At 36.4% G+C, this 20,950-nt stretch overlaps 1 protein-coding gene across 1 annotated transcript in view; it reads left to right on the forward strand.

The window, feature by feature from the left end:
* The window catches only part of grin2a (glutamate receptor, ionotropic, N-methyl D-aspartate 2A), a 303,301-nt gene that overhangs the window by 33,942 nt on the left and 248,409 nt on the right, over window positions 1-20,950 (forward strand). The window lies entirely within an intron of this gene.

The following is a 20,950-nucleotide window of genomic DNA, read 5'->3' on the forward strand; positions in this document are numbered from 1 at the left end:
CCGGCCTCGGCCTAGCTCCCGTCGGCCATTGTATGGCTCTCACAGAATTACATTTTAAAATATGTGGTGTTTATGGCTCTCTCAGCCAAAAAGGTTCCCGACCCCTGACTTAGAGCAAGGGTCCCCAACCCTTTTTTTTACCCCTGAGCCACATTCAAGTATAAAAAAAAAGTTGGAGAGCAATAAAAGCATGCAAAAAAGTTCCTGGGTGTGTTAAATATGGGCTGTGATTGGCTATTGGTAGCCTCTATATGGACTGGCAGGCTCTGTTTGGCAGCACACATGGGTTTTTTTGCAACTAAATTAATTGAGTTGGTGAGCAACATGTTGCTCGGTCTATTATAAGCATGTTATCCTATATCATATCATAACATAAATATATGAGATAAAATAACAAATGAGATATGGGCATGCATTTATGGTTTAGATTTTTGCTATACTTCATTACTTTAAGCATTCATTTCACAGGCATTTTTGAGGCATATCTCAGGTACTTTTGAGGCAATTTTAAATTCACAGAATAGTCATTCTTGGTTGTTAGAAAAGCTTATTAACTTTGCTATGTAATTGACATGATGCATTGCCACAGCATGTGATTGTCACCCTATGGCATTATGCTGAGTTATATGTTATAATTTTTGTATAAAAACATTAATAAATTTCTCCCTAATGCCACAACAGAGATTTTTGTTCTTGCAATTTAATATTTAAAGGAATTATGTCCTACAGTATCTTTCATTGCTCTAACATGCTGATTGATTGCTCATAATTAGAATATTCTTGTTAACCCCATTGAAATTTTCCTCCATTACTTTGGTAAGAGTCTCATTAGGAAGCAAATGAAGAACAAATTCAAATCGCTTAAAAGTAATTTGAGGAAAAAAAATGTAATTAACATTGTTCAGTTTGCTTTGTAGTGTAAGGGCACATTTTATTCAGAGGCCATTAAATAAACACATTTTTTAGTATATTTTGTAAAAATCTATATCCAGACTCCCCATCATAAATCCTATTTTTGTCACATTAAAGACATTTTGTTTAAAGAGGCAGAAGTACTTTGGGGTTGTCAAATTAGTGTTAAGGGGGTGAAAGTAAAACACATGATCCTTTGTCAACATTTTCTTAAAAGTTTCGAGACATGTTCAACAACAATACACACTCAACAACAATCAGGTTGATGCCAAGAAAGGACTGGAAAACTTAAGCAAAGAATCACTTACAAACTTCAAGCCCTTCATTCCCCTGCCCCTTACTACATGTCTTCTCTTGTATCTCCATACATTTCCCAATTACTTATCTGTAGTGATGTGCCAATCACGGAAAAATTAGCAAATCTTTCAAAAGATTTGTGAAATTGTGTTAAACTCATGAAATGGCAAAAATGCTGCATGTGCCGTTTTTTTGACAAAAAAAAAACCCGACATGAAATTGTTTTTTCATTTTTCTTACACGGGCGACAATTTTTTCATGCCTGCCAAATTATTTCACCCATCACTACTCATCTGTTCCTTTTGTTGCCACTGCCTTCTGGAGCACTAACTTGACATCTGACTTGGCAATGTCTTCATCACTGCAATTCTAATTATTCCCCTGCCCAGCCACTTGGGTTGTAAACTCCGTGGGTCAGTGACCTTTTTCTTCTTGGCTTTTATCACTTAATCTTGAATGTATATTGTATTTATTTATATTATGTTACTGTATTGATTTGTGCCTATACTATCATTGCATTGTCTTAATGTATAATGCTTCTGCCTTCCCAGCTTAAAAGTGACTGTCAAACTAATTATATGACAATGGCTAGGACTGTAGTATATGAGCAGATATACATTTTAACGTCTCTATTTAGGTGACGTACATTATTGCTAAAAATATCTATGTGTCCTTATATTTATATTATGTCACCTTGGCAGTAGTGGTATTCAAGTTTTTTACATGGCATGCCTTAAATATGGAGCAAAAGCACCAATTAGCACATATGTAGTCTCAGTCGCTGACATCTACAAAGCAAATTTCATCAGATTTATTCACCTTAAAAGTAAGAAGGGTGTATGAAAGGGTGTTTGTATCTGTGGAATGCTATTTTAGTACTTCAGAGTGAACTATAGCATCAGTGTCAGCTGAAGATCTGGAGACAGAACAATAAACAACGACGCTGATATGACTAATGTAGCTAAACCACTTTAAATTTAAGTCAAGATATTGTTTGTGCCAGACTGTCACAATGGAATATCATATTTTCTTCAAATGGATCCTGAGGCTGGCTGTGCTCTGAAAATTGCATGTCTTAAAAGTACTTTTAATGTTTTGCTTAAGGACCAATTTTATAAAATAAACAATTTGAAATTTTTGAGGAAATGTTTACAAAACTTTCTAATATTAAAAATTAGTTCAAGTACAAATTATATTCATATACAGAATATTCTACAAACCTCACAAACTGTATTGTATAGTGCTGAGGACCTATTACCTATGCTACAAGTATAATAACCACAGTTATCATAATGAAAGTTTTGATATATTTGAATTAAGGTCTGCAAACTATTTTTAACATAATGTGAGATCACTCCAGGCATATCTTTTGGGAGTGGTAAACTACTTTCTACTACTGAACTAATGAAAATACTTGATTTGCTATTCTATACAAGGAGAGCCTTCATAATAACCTATGACCCCCCACTGACTATAGGTAAAATGCAATAATGAAGATTTCCCTAAGTAGAAATGGACCTAAATGGGGAAATCCAGCTGATTAAAAAATAATATAGTATAGCTGAACAGGCAAAGACCAGATCTTGATTAGATCTTATCTTGCTGCTATACTATATTATAAAAAACAGGCTTGTGTCCCCTTGAGAAAGTACGAACAAGGTGGCAGTGAGATGTCCCTGAGTTGGAGTAAAAGAAGTAGAAAGATTCTCTTAAGTTAGATCCAGAAGTATTTTGATAAGAGGCAGATATAGCGTAACACATTTTGAACAGGCCATACTTGACTACATCAAAAATATACCTGACCAATGACCAAAGTACAGAAGAGAAACTGGATTTTTTTTTCATAATCTTTTGAACTGTCTGGTGATCCAAGGGTTTTGGGTTTAGATAATAATAAACTCAGAGGACAAGCTGGAACTTCTGAATACCCATGTCTATGTTTACTGGGCATAACAGGCATAATACAACTTCACTGTGCAACCTGTTCATACTGATACATTAGAAATAAATGGACCCTCATTCCCTACATTTCTCTACATTTCTGGAAAAAACTCGGTAATGGTACATGGTGCAAAGATGAAGTCATCTGGGTCTCACGGTTAATAAGGCAATCTAACTGAATGTAACCTCATTTTAGTCTTATATTACTTGATCTGTTGTCCATCAAAAATATGCAACAAAACACAAAAAAGCTGGAAAGGCAGTCAGATTAAATTGCACTGTATAAGAGGGGATTCTACATTAACTGTTAATCCCAAGATATCTCTTTCCAAAAGGTGGAGATATCTTGGGATATCTTGGGAAAGGTTGTGCGAGTGAATAGTATTTGTTATAAATATTAAAACAAAAAAATCACATAGGTTAAAGACAATCATTCTGGAAACTAGTTCAGAATCATTCTCCACTTGTTCACTAGCTGTTCATCCAATAATTTCTTCCCTAATGTTCAGTATGTTACGCGAACTGTATTTGCAGAGTCTATAACTCAGGCTTTGATAATGAAACAAACTTGCATCTTGCTGACCTATGGGTTTTATTGGCACACGGTTATTTACAGACCCACTTACTAGCAATGTTTATTTTCAATTCCCATGAGATGTTAGCCAAGCACTTTCCATCAACTATTTATTAAATCAACCAGTATTTTCCGTCTTTTGGATGATTTTGTCTTGCATTTTTTACTAGAAACATTTCTCTAAACCAATGGTGCCAAGTGATATTAGCTTACATACAGCTAACATCACATATGAGAGTGTTTTAGGAAAAGCCAGGTAAAGCTAGTCAGTTACTCCAAATCAGAGCAGTAGCGCCCCATATGCTGCCCTATATCCCAATAAAGTGTCTAAGGGGCACATTTATGTTTATTGCAAAAGTAATTGTGACTATTTGCATCATTAAATTTTTACTGAATCTCAACTTTTTGCCACAAAACTTCTCATATTTATGAAAAATTATGAATTGGTAAAAAAAAAAAATGCAAGGCACAAAATCACAGTAAAAGTCATGAATTCCACTATTCCATGTTATGGAATGCTTGAAAGTTAAAAACACACTACCTGTCTTCTATGGAATCTCAACATGTTTTTGGTGGCATAAATTAAATGTTTTATTTTTCACTGCATACGCTAAAAAATCACCTTAAATTATCCATTGCTTTACATTTACATGATTTTTAGGGTTTTGGTTTAGTTGAGGACTAAAGATTTGCTAAATCAGACCCCTTCTGCTGGAATGTGTCCAAATCTCAAAGCACTACATCCCTACAATAATATGAAGAAAAGAAAATTATTAACAGTTCTGTCTAATTTCATGGTGTACTAGCTCCTTCTCTCTAACTGAGAAACTTCAGTAATTCATGTTTTAGATGCCTTTGTACAATTTTCAATGCTAGTGTTGAATGTGTGACAGTCTCAGTTTACTCATTTGTATTCATCCTGAATAGCAAATATGCTCTTTAATTTCAGAGCAAACACTGTGAGGGGGAAACTGAGGCTTTATTCCTGGTACAGTTGGATGATGAAAAGCAATACAAATGTATTTTATGGATACATTTTATGGAGGTTTAGCAGAGTTTTATGCCTGCTTTTTTAAAATGGGTTCCACATGACATACTTAAAGCCAAAATATTTATCATTGCGGACAGAGAATTTATAGGGGAAATGCAGATGTTTCAGTAAATGTCAAATCTAATACCGTAATACAGTGATCCCCAACGAGTGGCTCTGGAGCAACATGTTGCACACAACCCCTTGGATGTTGCTCTCAGTGCCCCCACACCAGGTAGTTAGTGTGCATAGAGGCTGCCTAATAGCCAATCATAGCCCTCATTTGGCACCTCCATGAACTTTTCTGATGCTTGTGTTGCTCTCCAAATCTTTTTACATTTGTCTGTGGCTCACGAGTAAGAAAGGTTGGGGACCCCTGCCATAATATAACAAAACAGTCTTATCAAAGACTCACAAATTTATGGGCAAAGCGAAACAGGACAGATTTGCTCATCACTAGCAGCAATGTCCACAATTACAAAAATTAAAGGTCACATATTGCAAAAAAAACCACAGGAAGTATGAGGCTTACATCAGCCAATGAATGAATGTATTTTACTCTTACATAGTCCTTGGATTACCTTCGGCTCCAGGTACAATATGTAAAAAAGAAGTGTAATAATATGTATAGGGTTCTTTGTGTTTTGGCTTTTTAATAATAAATGGAATCCTTTAAAATAGAAATGTTAATTCCTGAATTATTTATTATAAATAGTTAAACTACGTTAAAGTGTTAAACTGGATTGGTTCTAAATAATAATAATAATCAGAATATAGAAGGCTTTTTTCATTAGTTTTCATATCCCAAATTTAAAGAAAAATGTTCTTCAACCTATTTCTCAGGAAACTGTGTTGACTTCTGCATGCAGTATTTAATAACATATAATAAAACTAAAAATATTGAGAAAAAAAAGTCAAGTAGATTTCTTCGGAACAGACTGTATTCTTTGGGGACATTGAAGAGATTCTACTTAAATGCACCTAAAACATTTTAAAAGAAGTTTTCAGTTTTTGTACATAAATAAAAGTTTCACACAAACTATGCATTTTGTGATCTTATATTTAAAAATAAATCAAACATATAAATATTATATTAAACGTATTTAAAATACATTGCTTTCTTCCTAATTTGTGACCATTAGGATTAAAGAGATTTTTTTAAATGATTTATAAATTAATTAATCAATGTTGAATTAAACTAAAATAATATGAAGGGTCCTCAGTAGTGATAAGCCAATCTGTCCTATTTTTTCTCACAGCGGCAAAAAATAAGCAAAATGGCAAAAATGCTGCGCGTCAAACAAAAAAGTCAAAAACGTTTTTTTGTTGCATGCAACTTCTGCTTTGACGCGAGTAATTTTTTACTATGTGCCGCAAGCAACAATTTTTTTGACTTAGGTGACAATTTTTTTATGCGGGCAACAGCTTTTTGACTTGCAGCGAATTTTATTTTGCAAAAAAAACCCCGCCAATTCGCAAATCCACGTCTGCTGAATTATTTCGCCCATCACTAGTCCTCAGTATTTGACAGGCAGAACACATTTTATGGGTTTTTTTTTAAAGACATGCTCCATATATTATCAGCCTGACAAATGATACTTCTCCACTGCTTTTTATATATCGTAGTTAATTTTAATTACTTCTAATGAGAAGCAGTTGATATGCAAGCAAGTTCCATTTGACCTAGTTTGCACCTGAATACTGCATTCAGCTTTTTCTATGCCAAACAATGATTCACTGCGCATTCACTTTCAGGAATTTATTGAGGTACTTAAACTGAAAGATAATGCAGTACAATAAAATCTGAGCTAATAAAATAAAAAGGAAATAAAAGTACTGCATTGCTTCAAAACAAATATTCCTGATTACTTGTTATTAGACGGTTAACGCACTTTAACGTTAGTTTATAAAAATCATGTATGTATAATTATAGAAGGGTTCTTCCAGAATAATTAAAACACAATGGTTACAGCTACCATGGTTGAATCGCTATCTAGAGGACAGTCAGTCTCAATGGTGTATTCCTATGGGTAGTATTACACAGGGACCTTACAGGCTGTACATTTCATTCATATATTCTGTGTTGCTTTCCTTGAGGGAAAGGATCGGGTTTTAATACAAAGCTGTGAAGTGAAACTTTTAGTTAGGAACTCTTGTTTCAAAGTAGTGATAAATATGAAGCTGTGGCGAAATTCCGCATTTTGCCATTGGCACATTTTTTGGGGGCAAAAGTAACACGTGCATCTAACACAGGCAATACATTCCCATTCAAACCAAATGGAAGTGGCTGCAGACAGGCAGGGACATTCAGATCTCCATAATTCTCCCTATAAGAACAGCATTTAGAATGTGCCATGTGCAAAAGGCGTTCCCCTATATGTAATATCAGGGATTAAGTTTTCTTAGGACTAGTAACCCATAGCAACCAATCAGCATGTAGCATTCACTGGTCACCTATTTAAAAACAAACATCTTATTGGTTGCTATTGGGTTACTGCTCCTGGGCAGACTTAGTGCATTTTATAACATATGGGGGTTTATACCTTATAGAGTGAAACACTTGTCTGTAGAACTTGCTTAAGGACTGTGGTTTCTCGATGCAAAATATACTCAAAAGAATGGCAAATGTTTGAGGAAAACACTTGTGCTTTAACTTACTGAAGCCTTCATCAAAGTAAGCCAAAGGTGAAAAAGTGCCTAATACTATACTTCTAACAGAAGATGTCTTTTCAGACTAGTGGCCATGAATACTAATCTTTAATTATATTATCTCACATTTGCTTTCATGAGAATTCTTCATCAGAGGAGTAGCTACGCACTGAGTGAAGCAGGATGTAGCAAGGATGTAGTCAAGGTAATATCTCAGGAAATCCTAGATCCTAGAATATCCTTAAAGTGTTTGCTAAATTTCATTCCTACATGTAATTAGAGTAAAATGACTTGAGATAATCTGGATTGATTTTGAGATAATCTGGATTGATTTTGGAATAATCATAGTTGTATGTGTATAAAGATACTTACTGAGTTCATTGATCATGGAAAAGCCACCTACAAGCCACCAGTCAATTACATTAGCTGCATGACATCATTGTAGCCCTTACACTTTACATTAGATATGGAGAACAAGCATGCACAGTATTAGTGGTAAATGTAGGCTAATTGTCTTAAAATGTTTATTACATATGTGGTCACAACCTTCCTTTCTCTATTGAAGGCCTGGCCTTTACACGTGGCATGCCCTTTGTTGATTCTGTGCTTCCTGTGGATACTGTGTGCACACAAACCACTCTTTATCTCCTGCTGAACCAACTCTTGAGATACCAACATGAATGATACTTACAACATTATGATTCTGTATTTGTATTACTAATTTCTTATGTTTTGTTACTAAACATGAGATAATTGAAAAAAACACAAACGGTAAAAAAGACATTGTGCTTAATAGGGATTTAGAAACAGAAGTCTCTATGCCTACATGGCTAGTGAGTTTAGATGTAACACATAAAGCAATGCAAAATAGTAATACCTTAAAAATTTGATATTATCATTAGAAATTCCAAGACCTAATGAGGCTTAAAGATGGACTGTTTGCAATGGATTATGAATCTAGCGCAATGTTTATAAATAATTCAGACACAGATGTAGGAAAGTGCTATAAAAGATATTAAAACTTTGTAGTGTGTTTGAAAAATGGGTTCTCGGACAGCTAAGCAGTTCTGCACATAATGCTGCCATTGGTTAATACAATGATTCTTACAATTAGCCATCAATGGCCTTTGGTAAATTCTCATTTAAAACATTACTGTAATTTGGTAACAAGATTATGGGGCAGATTTACTAATGCACGAACGGACCGAAAGCATCTGAACGCGTTTTTTCGTAATGATCAGTATTTTTGCGACTTTTCCATTGCCGGCGCGACCTTTTCGTATGTCCCGCGTTTTTTTTGTCGCCGTTACGACTTTATCGTATATTTTCTGCAACTTCGGATTGGTTTTTCCGGCGTTTACAATTGCACAATCCGGAAAAATTGCAGCAGCGATGAAAAATTCACGCAAAATCTGATAAAGTCGTGGCGGCGACGAAAAAATTGCTCAAAATATGAAAAAAATGCGGCGGCATCGAAAAAGTCGCAAAATTTTTGTTTCCAATCCGATTTTTTCCCATTTGGGATTCGGATTCGTGGATTTAGTAAATGTGCCCTATGTGTGTAGGGAAGAATATTTATCAGTAAAAAAGAAGAAAAAAATAGACTCTATAAACAATCCCCCCCAAATGGAAAATTAAAAAAAACAAATTGATTATCTATGGTTGTGATAAATTTGTACCTTTGATTAGAATAAAATAAGCATAAATATTTACCTACTACCTCTACATTTGGAGTTGTATACACAAATTTGTACACCTCTGGTCAAATGATATATGGGCCAGATTCAAATGTGTCAGAAAAAGGTTTATCATGTGAATAATGATGGATGAGATTCAATTTGAGATGCAATTCAATTCAGAAAAACTCACGGTTTATCAGGTGAAATCTCTATTGAAGTCTATGCAAAAAAAACTGTTACTGAATATGGAGAAAAGTTTTCACATGATAAACCATAAGATAACTTTTCCTCACTGAGCTGGTCCATTTGCATTCCATTTGACCGGGGATATACAAACGTGTGTAGAGTTTTCACGTGATAAACTTTGAGAAATGTTGTTCTGAATTGAATTGCATCTCAGATTAAATCACATCAATGAGTTTTCATGTGATGAACCTTCTTCTCACTGAACTGAATCTGGCCCATTATGTTTAAAAGTATTAGACACAACCTCGGCATGGAACAAATTTAAATTTGATGTATTTCCAACCTGGGAGTTGTGAGTTCAGTCCAACCTTGGTGCTGCAAAGTATTTGTATGTTTTTCCCATTTCTGTGTGGGTTACCTTCAAGGACTCCAGTTTTTTCCCACACTCCAAAAACATACAGTCAGGCTAATTAGCGCTTTCTCTATAAATTTCTGTTATCATTTAAAACAGGCAACAATCTTAAACTTAATAGAAATCACATTTTGAAATTGATATTTATATTAATTTTTATTATTTAAAGACCAGTACTACCATCGGAATTTGTTTTTTGTTTTTTTACATTTTTTGTTTTTTTGTTTAGTTAGCTGCCTTCCCAGGAATGATATTTCCACTTTACAAAGGGATGAACCTTTTTCTCACAGCTATTGTTAAATAGAAATGGTGGCGCTATGGTAACATATCAAACCCTTCACTGAACTGCTAAGCTTCAGCAATAATAAAACTAAACTGTTTGTTTATTGTGGTGGTAATGTATGGTTCTGGAAAACAGTGGGTCTTATAACTAAAAAAGGGCTAGCTGCAAAACGATAGCGTATTTGCATCCATGCCACATTGCATGCCTTATGCAATGCCATGATGTTAATTTAACCCTTTAAGTGCCAGCCGAATTCGTCATTTCGGTTCCCCCCAGTGCCAGACGTTTTTTAAGCATTTTGTACTCATTCACTTTAACAATGTTTTTTGGTAGGAAAACCTCCACGAAACTAGGGAAATTATATATTGTTTTTTTCGTCACTAATTGGGCTTCGACATACATACCAAATTTTATAACTTTTCTGGAGATATGATGTGTATTTTGGGTGAAATATGTAAAAAAAAAAAAAATTATGAAAAATTTCTGTATATTTTGAGGTTTTTTTCCATAGAAAAGTTAATTTTACTCACTTTTTTTTATTGTTTGTAAAAGCCCTGATACTCCCAATTCCAACGATACCAAATATGTGGTGGTACCCCACAGTTCCTGTCCAGAAGTAACCCCCAAACTAAAGCAATACTTAGTACAATATCACACCAGAACAAAGCAGAAAAGCACTTGTAACAGTTAATGCAGCATAACTTATATGTAAATCTAAAATATCCCCTCATGTTTGGTATCTTTAGAAACTACAGACCTTCAGGTTTCTAGGTGCAATGTAGTTTTCACTCAAAAGCCAAATACCTTTTGTCAGTGCATTGTGAAATTTGGAACTTTTTATGACATTTTTTTTTTTTTTCTAAAACGTAAACTTGGACGCATGATCAAATGTGGATTTGACAAAAAAAAATCTCATAAAAATTTTCTAACAAAGGCATATTTGAAAGACAAACTCCTCCTGAATAAAATGATGCCCCATATGTATGGGTGCACATAAAGACATGGGCACCAAACACTCCAAAGCAGGGGCAATGCACAAGGGCAATTACAGCTAAAAATGTGGGGGCTGCGCTCTATGTGCACTTCCTGCAGTTTTTCAGTGTTAACCCCCCCTACCTGTGAAATAACCCCCACAAACTATATATTTCTGAAAAGTGCACACCTTCAGCTATTCAGAGACACCACTCTTCTCTTTCTACATGGAAAATTGTGGCCGCAGTCCCTTGCAGAAGTAAGCGCTTTGGTCAGAAATCAAGGAAAAACCAGATAAAAAACCTAGATTTCTCCCCAAAATCTCCATGGCAACTACCAAAAACTTACCAAACATCGATCTGCAAGTTCCCCTGAATAAAACGATACCCCATATGTATGGGTGCACATAAAGACGTGGCCACCAAATGCCCCAAAACAGGGGCAATGCATAAGGGCAATTTCAGTTGAAATTTTGGGGGCTGCGCTCTATGTGCACTACCTGCAGTTTTTCATTGATAACCCCCCCTACCTGTGAGATAACCCCCACAATCTATATATTTACGAAAAGTGCACACCTTCAGCTATTTAGAGACACCACTCTTCTCTTTCTACATGGAAAATTGTGGCCGCAGTCCCTTGCAGAAGTCAGCGCTTTGGTCAGAAATCAAGGAAAAACCAGATAAAAACCTAGATTTCTCCCCAAAATCTCCATGGCAACTACCAAAAACTTACTAAACCTCAATCTGCAAGTTCCCCTGAATAAAACGATACCCCATATGTATGGGTGCACATAAAGACGTGGCCACCAAATGCCCCAAAACAGGGGCAATGCATAAGGGCAATTTCAGTTGAAATTTTGGGGGCTGCGCTCTATGTGCACTACCTGCAGTTTTTCATTGATAACCCCCCCTACCTGTGAGATAACCCCCACAATCTATATATTTCCGAAAAGTGCACACCTTCAGCTATTCAGAGACACCACTCTTCTCTTTCTACATGGACAATTGTGGCCGCAGTCCCTTGCAGAAGTCAGCGCTTTGGTCAGAAATCAAGGAAAAACCAGATAAAAACCTAGATTTCTCCCCAAAATCTCCATGGCAACTACCAAAAACTAACTAAACCTCAATCTGCAAGTTCCCTCTGAATAAAACGATACCCCATATGTATGGGTACGCATAAAAACGTGGCCACCAAATGCCCCCAAACAGGGGCAATGCATAAGGGGGGGCTGTGCTCTATCTGCAGTTATTTAGTCTAAACACCCCCATACCTGTGAAATAACCCCCGCAAACTATATATTTCTGAAAAGTGCACACCTTCAGCTATTCAGAGACGCCACTCTCCTCTTTCTACATGGAAAATTGTGGCCGCAGTGCCTTGCAGAAGTCAGCGCTTTGGTCAGAAATCAAGGAAAAACCAGATACAACCCTAGATTTTGGTCAGAAATCAAGGAAAAACCAGATAAAAACCTAGATTTCTCCCCAAAATCTCCATGGCAACTACCAAAAACTTACTAAACCTCAATCTGCAAGTTCCCCTGAATAAAACGATACCCCATATGTATGGGTACACATAAAGACGTGGCCACCAAATGCCCCCAAACAGGGGCAATGCATAATGGGGGGCTGTGCTCTATCTGCAGTTATTTAGTCTAAACACCCCCATACCTGTGAAATAACCCCCGCAAACTATATATTTCTGAAAAGTGCACACCTTCAGCTATTCAGAGACGCCACTCTCCTCTTTCTACATGAAAAATTGTGGCCCCAGTCCCTTGCAGAAGTCAGCGCTTTGGTCAGAAATCAAGGAAAAACCAGATAAAAAACCTAGATTTCTCCCCAAAATCTCCATGGCAACTACCAAAAACTTACTAAACCTCAATTTGCAAGTTCCCCTGAATAAAACGATACCCCATATGTATGGGTGCACATAAAGACGTGGCCACCAAATGCCCCAAAACAGGGGCAATGCATAAGGGCAATTTCAGTTGAAATTTTGGGGGCTGCGCTCTATGTGCACTACCTGCAGTTTTTCAGTGTTAACCCCCCCTACCTGTGAGATAACCCCCACAATCTATATATTTACGAAAAGTGCACACCTTCAGCTATTCAGAGACACCATTCTTCTCTTTCTACATGGAAAATTGTGGCCGCAGTCCCTTGCAGAAGTCAGCGCTTTGGTCAGAAATCAAGGAAAAACCAGATACAACCCTAGATTTTGGTCAGAAATCAAGGAAAAACCAGATAAAAAAACCTAGATTTCTCCCCAAAATCTCCATGGCAACTACCAAAAACTTACTACTTACTAAGTACATGGCCACCAAACCTGAAAATGCATAATATTGGGGCTGCACTCTATGCACCCCTTTTTTTTTGCCTGCACCCGAATGAATGGAATACGCTCGGGTGCAGGCACATGTAGCCGATATACTCATGAAAACGCGTGAGAATGCAAAGTCTCGCGTTTTCAAGCGTATATCGGCTACATGTGCCTGCACCCGAGCGTATCCCATTCATTCGGGTGCAGGCACAAGTAGCAAGCGTAGGGCTGAATTTTCGGCAAGCGTTTTTCCACTTGCTGAAAAAATCAGCCCTACGCCGTGTGTGGCATCAGCCTAACCCTTGGCAATAGAAACTACCAGAACAATCTTAGCACCTCTGGACCTTTCTAGAACAACTGAAATCAAATGAAGTTAAAATGGAATAAAACCACTAAAAGCAATCAAAGAACAATAGTTGCAATGAAATCGGTAAGAGCCCTGGATCCACCAATGTCACTGCAAAAGCAACCTTTTTGGGGGCACTAAACACACAAAGAACAATGCAAAGATAAAACACCATAAAATCAGTAAAATCCAATAAAACCACCTAAACCAACAGAAGAACAATAATTGCAATGAAATCGGTGGTCAGAGCCCTGGATCCACCAACGTCACTGCAAATTCAGCACCCAATAGCAATAAAAAAGTTACAGTGCAATAGAATAATTCAAAAACAGAAATCAATTATGAAAATGCCAAAAAAACACTAAAATGCAACCAAATAAATCAGATAATTATAGAGCAAGATCAGAAATAAAGTTTTAGTAAAAAAAAAGACTGCCAAAGAAAGCAAAGAAAGAAAGAAAAGAAAAGAAAGAAAGAAAAAAAAAAAAAAAAGTGTAAGTGTAAGTGTGTAAGTGTCTGTGTGTGCTTGGGAAAGTTGTAAATAAGTGTGTATGTGTACAAAAGTGTAATAATGACAAAGATAGAAGAAAAAATTGAAAAAAAAAAAAAATAAATTTTTAGACAGTTGAGATAGAAATAAGCAAAATAAACAGTGGTAGAGAGTTGTAGTTCAGCTTACCCAAGGCAGGCAGGCGATCAGAGGCGATCAGGGGCGATAAATCCAGCAGGAAGGCAGCAGGGGAGCTCCATCCGGTCCGATGTGCGCAGCAGGAGTGAGGGAGCCGACAGTAGGCGGCGCTATTTAAAGGGACAGCAGTGGACACGTCATCAACGCGTGCCCACTGCTGTCATTGGCTGGAGGACCCGATCGCCGGCGCTGGGGGACCGGATCGGTGAGTATGTCTTCCTCTGCTCGTTGCCTAGGGGGATCTGAGGGGTTTACAAGCGCTGCGCTGCTTTAAAAGCGAGCGCAGCGCTTGTAAACCCGACAGTGCCATTGGACGTAGATTCTACGTCCCATGGCACTTTGGTCCCTTGGTACCTAGGACGTAGAATCTACGTCCCTTGGCACTTAAAGGGTTAAGCTACTATTTGTATTTTAGGGGCATTAAACATAAATACTGGGGCCCAAGAACCCTGCACACAGTACCTACTGTTGATCAGGTATATACAAAGGGGGACTGCATTTTTGCTCTTCTTTGTTTGTTTTTATACCACCATAAAGATTCTATTGCATAACAAGCATATGATTCGGATTCGGACAGTATATTACTAGATGGTACTGATGTGAAGGGTGATACTTTTATGTGCATCTGTAATATATGCTGTGATGGAAATTTTTGAGGTGAGAAATTTCTAAAATATTTTTTTTCAGTAGACAAGTCAGGCATTTGGATCCTTATCTATACCACTGAAATAAAACAATCCTGGACGCTGATACAGTTAAAGTTATTGGTTAAAGAGAAGGAAAGTTCATTTTGATATTTTACTGCCAATAGATTTGCCACACACCTAGAACGCTATATTTATTCTGCAGAAAGCTTTATCTTACCTGACAAAAGAGCCACATAAGCTTTCTCTTTTTGTTTAAGATTGCAGCTGCTATTTTAGGTTGGTCTTCGTAGCCTCTTGCTTGCAGCTCTAGCCGTTGCTCAGATTACACATTCCTAGGGGTGGGGGGAGTGAGTTTTAAGAATTCTTATGGGAGGGGGGAGCAGGAGAAGGGAGAGAGGAGAGAGCTGTGCAGACTCTGGCCCCGGGAATGAAGGATTTTTCTGAAAGAGGAAGTCAGATACCGAAGAACTTGTTTATAAAAAACGAGACAAGAAATCCTGTTTTTCTTTTGATAGAGGACTCAGTGCAGCATTACTCTAAGGGGCTGATTTACTAAGACACGATTTCGAATCCGAATTGGAAAAATCCGATTGGAAAACGAACATTTTCCGACTTTTTCGTATTTTTTGCGATTTTTTCGGCGCCTTTACGACTTTTCGGAAATTGTCGCGACTTTTTCGTTACCAATACGATTTGCGCGAAAAAACGCGAGTTTTTCGTAGCCATTACGATGCGCTCGTATCTTGTCGCGCCTTTTTCGTATTGAGCGCTCGTAAGCGGCGGGCGAAACTTTCAGACTTAGCATGATTTTGGAAGCCTCCCATAGGACTCAATGGCACCCTGCAGCTCCAACCTGGCCCAAGAAAAGTCACCATACTGAAGTTTGAATGAATCCGAATCTTTCGTACTCGACTTTTCGAGCAAGTATTAACGCTACGAAAAAATCGGTAGATTTTGCACAACTTTCGGAATGGTTACGAAAAACTCGCGTTTTTACGCGCAAATCGTATTGGTAACGAAAAAGTCGCGATAATTTTCCGAAAAAATCGCAAAATACCGATCATTACGAAAAAAACGCAATCGGACGCATTCGGCCAGTTCGTGGCTTAGTAAATGTGCCCCTAAGTGCTTATGGCTGTATTTACATAGACCTTTCTGATAAAGCTTACTTAGTTTTGGCTTTCCCTCTCTTTTAGACTATTTGCATTGACTACAGTAATTTCTTCAGCTTCATAAATCTCTACTAAAGTCAAAAGCTGGGGAATTTTCACAATGGTGAAACGCACTACCCTTTCACAAGGAAACAGCCTGGCATAGAAGAGTTGTGTTCTACAATTACAAACAAATGTATTTGCCTTAAAATATATACCATCAGAATTACTTTTCATTAACTCACACAAAAATAACTCAGGAAATAGTTTGAGGGCAAAGCTTTATGGATGCAAAGAACAGTACAGTTCCTGGTCATTTATAATTTATAATGTATAAATGCCCACATGTAGAACATGGATTTTTTTGAGGACACAAGCTATTACCTAGTAATTTAATTGTATTATGTTATAAAGGTTAAATGGAATCCAAGTGTTCCTTATAAATAAGGTTTATTTCCCTTTAATGTATATTTCTCAAATAGAATGATAACATCCTCTCAGGGGAAATGCATGGTGAACTGCAATATGCTTTACAAACAAGCTTAGTATTCGGTGCACCTGAGGAACAGTTTATCTTTCATGGTGTGACCTTGGTGGAGCAAAACTAATTAAAATGCTGATAGAGCAGAACCATATATTTCATAAGTTTGTCATTATTATAATAGCATCTTCCTAAAACTGCTTGAGCTTAAAATTTCAGCACATTTATCAGCATAAAGTCCTCCCAAACTTATAGAATGCTAGCTGATTTCATTATTAAAGTCTTGACTCACAAAAAGATAAACATTTTAAATTTAAATGACCATGTTCATTTCAACACAGAGTGGCACATTTCCTGCAAAGGCACAGCTTTTTATTTGCAATAAGCTCCCTTCATTTCCTATCACATTTATGGTCTGTCTCATTCTCATAGGTTTATGTTCAGTGGGTATGATGAATTCTGGGAGCCCCTTCCTTATCCAAGCACAACAGGATAGGATGAAAGATGTGCGGATGGACAAGAGCTTGGCTCAGCCTTTTCTATAACCTTCTAAGTAAAAAATATTTTAGCAAAAATGTGAAACAGCAGTTTCTATAAAATTATGAAACATTTCTTCATTATTTGGAAACACAACAATGGAAATGGAATAGCTTAACAAACTTTGTTCCATCTGTAAATGTTGATGAAATTGTTAGGTATCATGACTTCATAACATACACAGACACGCCACTGCTTCAGTAATGCATAGCGAAATTCAAAGTATAGGGACAGGTTATATTGGTTTTACATACAAACGTAGTCCATCAGTTAGCTCGTGCTGACTGCCACAGGAGCTGGTGGCAGCTGGTGGCAGAAGGCAAGCTGTGAACCAGGACTGGGCTCATTAAGCGTCTATAGGGAATAGTTTTCAAGAGAAACATTATCCACAATATTCTTCAAAAACATCCAAACTAGGGATGCACCAAATCCAGGATTCGGTGCAAATTAGGATTCAAATTTAGTTTGGTATTAGGCCGAATCTTTTACAAAGGATTCAGGGTTTGGCTGAATCCCAAATACTCAATATGTAACCAACCTTACTATAAAATAAAGATTTCAGAATAAACTCATACAAGTGTTCAGTTTTCCAATCTATATTTATATATGTGACAGGGAATAGATTGAGGCCAAGAGATAAAAGAGCTTGTTTTATATTCTATCCATCAGCACTCTGATTACATGTTTAATGTGTTTGCATAGAAGAACATTGAGAGCTTTATATTTTAAATAAAAAAGTATATAATATTTCCAGGTCAGTCTGTACAACCAATCCAGAACCTGCCTTTATAAGAATTGTGTACGCGATCCTGCATAAAATGTGTGCTGCACAAATTGCACCCATACAGTAGTAGAGAACCCAACATAATTACTTTTGTTTTTATCTTTGCACATTACAGTGCTATGATGTTCAGTTTTTATCTTATTGTCCCTTAAATATCCAGTGTGAAATTTCAAAATGTTTGAAAATTACCAGAGCACAGATTTTTAGAGTGTAGTCGACCATTAGAGAAAAGTTAGGATTTTTACATTATTTACTATTATATTGATATTATGATTGTTTGTATTTTTATCCCATAAAGAGTGTTTTTCTACTCTTGATGTTTTTTTAAAGTTGTAGACAGTGGGGGGGGGGGGGAGGGTCATTTATAAACACTGGGCAAATTTGCAGTAACCTATGGCAGCCAATCAGATAATTGCTTTTAATGTTTAATAGACTGATTGGTTGCTATAGGTTACTGCCCAGGTGCAAATCTGCCCAGTTTATAAATTTTGGGATATCCAACAATTTGTTTATTAATTTTGCAGTTTGCCACACAAGAAAGATAGATCACAATGTACTGCGCACAACCATTTTGACCCCATATAACAATGGGCATTGCTAATCAATTGCCATATAAAAGAATATAAAATTGATAACTGAAAATACTTAGACACACATGGACCAATAATCATACACATTGGTCAATTATAGTGATGAGTGAATCTGTCCTGTTTTGCCTTGCTGAAAAATTTGTGAATCTTTCAAAAGATTTGCAAAGTGGCATTTTTTAACACCTGTTATGAAAAAATACGCCAATGGCGAAACGGGGAGATTCACTGTGAATCCATGCCTGCTTAACATTTCGCCCATCACTAGTCATTAATGAAGAATCACTGGCCATTCCAGATTTCCATTTTGGTTGATTACATTTGGTGCGTTCTGACCATAGGTTGATTACCCAAACTGGTTGTTCTGAAAATAAACAGCAGTTCGGTTATTCAACTATGGGATTGTCTCTTTGGGTGGATAACTTAAAAATAATCTTTATAGTATGTGTGTGCTGGAAACACGTTAATATATTCCCACTCTTCCTAGCAACTTTGGTTATTAGTACTTGACTCTTAACCACAATTCACATTTTTATCACTACATATGGTATATATGAATTCCTTTAATTCATTACACATCAATAAAGCTGGTTTGGGTGACGTTAAGGGCTCTGATGTAATTTACAAACAAAAAGGTTAGCCCTGTAAATGCCTAACATTTGGCTATGAAGCGATGGTTATGCACTTTCTCATGATGAGTCTGTCATTTTCCCCTCTAGTGAAATAGATGCTTCTTTACATTTTCAAATTGCCTGCTTTGTCCCCTGAAGCTACGTGCAAAATAAGATAGGAGCAAAATATTTTCAATTTATCTTCTTGCAGGCTATGGTCTCATAGCGAGAGTCTTCCTAATGGGAAAAATCAATATTGTCACAAGTGGCTTAGTACAGTCTGGCTGACTGAGGAAAGACAATAAGCAATCACAGCCCCATATAAAAATAATGGATTGTGAGTGCATATCCACTCAGGTTTCTATGGCTGAAAGAACATATTAGATTACAGATCCTAGGACAGGTTGTAATAGTAATATTGCTGAAATGTGTTTGTGTGTGTTTATATCTGTAATACATGAATGATGTATACTGTACAATGTGTGTTCTCTACTGTATCACAATTGTTACTATCATTTTTCCAACTGAGATAATTCTCAGTGTATATTTTCTATGTATTATTGCCAAATAGTTGTGGTGGTGTAGCTGTGCTTAAGATACAAGTTGATGCACTTTTCTCTTTCTTTTACAGAGACATTTTTTCTTACTTTGGCATTTACATTCACTCTTTCACAGCATTTTTGCCCACATTTTTAATAATTCAAAAAACGCAAAATGTAATCATAAAGGCCTTTCTTATTCAGTGCTCATGGATTAAGAAGCGAGAATCCCATGGATGGTTGCCATAAGGTTGCTTATGGAAGTATGCATACAATATTTATGTTTCAGTAAATAGAAGCTTTATGTAAGCATATGCAGTACTTTTGCACTGTTCTTTTAATATTTTCCCCACACTTAATGCTTCTGAGCTTGCAGATAAGAGCCTCACTATACCTCTGTGTATGCTGTAAGGCTCTTTGCATAAAAAAGACTGTAGAAACAATATTTAACAATTGACTTGGGATTAAATAGAATTGGTCAAATGGAAGTTCAGATACAGTACAGTGCACAGTGCACATTAACTGAAGTGATTAGATGTTTTTCCTTTTACTACATGGTTGCATGATTACATTTTATAGATGTATGTATTTGTAAAGTGGTTGGAAAAACTTAATCACGAAGCATAAACTATTTGCACTTATTAATATTAAACTTATAGGGAAGGGCCACTTCCCTGGCTAAATATGCTGCAGAATGCATGGGCTCCTCTGTTCATCATCATCATTTCTCATTTTCTCTTTATTGTCACTCTAGTTTATTTATTTTGTATCAGTTACACTTTCTTTTCTCTCTCCCAATAAATCCTTCTAACCCTATTTAATGTCAATGTCATTTGCAAAGCAAATATTTGATTCACTACCAGTTATATATTCAATCTCCTTTCGTGTTTTAGATGTGTCCCCAGGAAACAGCAAACTCTCTGGATTTTGTATCAGTTCACATCTGTCTGTCATAGCTTATGTTTTCTTATGTTATTTTCATAGCCCTAGTTAGGGCTAATGAATAAATAGAATGATCATCCTAGTCTTATGCATTATGGGGTTTTAATGATCTTTTCAATTGCCATTTAACTTGTTTATTTGAAAGCTATATACTTTCAATCACCAACATTTAGTGGGAAATGCTAAAAAATAACTATGAATTTACTGTATGACCAAGAGGAAATGACCCCTGTATGCTAAGCCCTTAAGCTACATTACTATTGCTACATAATTTATATAGCACATATGATTCATGCTGTGTTTTACAAATTAAAGGGTATTGAGATAGAAATAACCCAATATTCAAAATATCCATTAGTTCTTTTTAGCTAAACTCATCAGTA

The sequence above is a fragment of the Xenopus tropicalis genome, chromosome 9, assembly GCF_000004195.4.
Source record: "Xenopus tropicalis strain Nigerian chromosome 9, UCB_Xtro_10.0, whole genome shotgun sequence".
NCBI lineage: Eukaryota > Metazoa > Chordata > Amphibia > Anura > Pipidae > Xenopus > Xenopus tropicalis.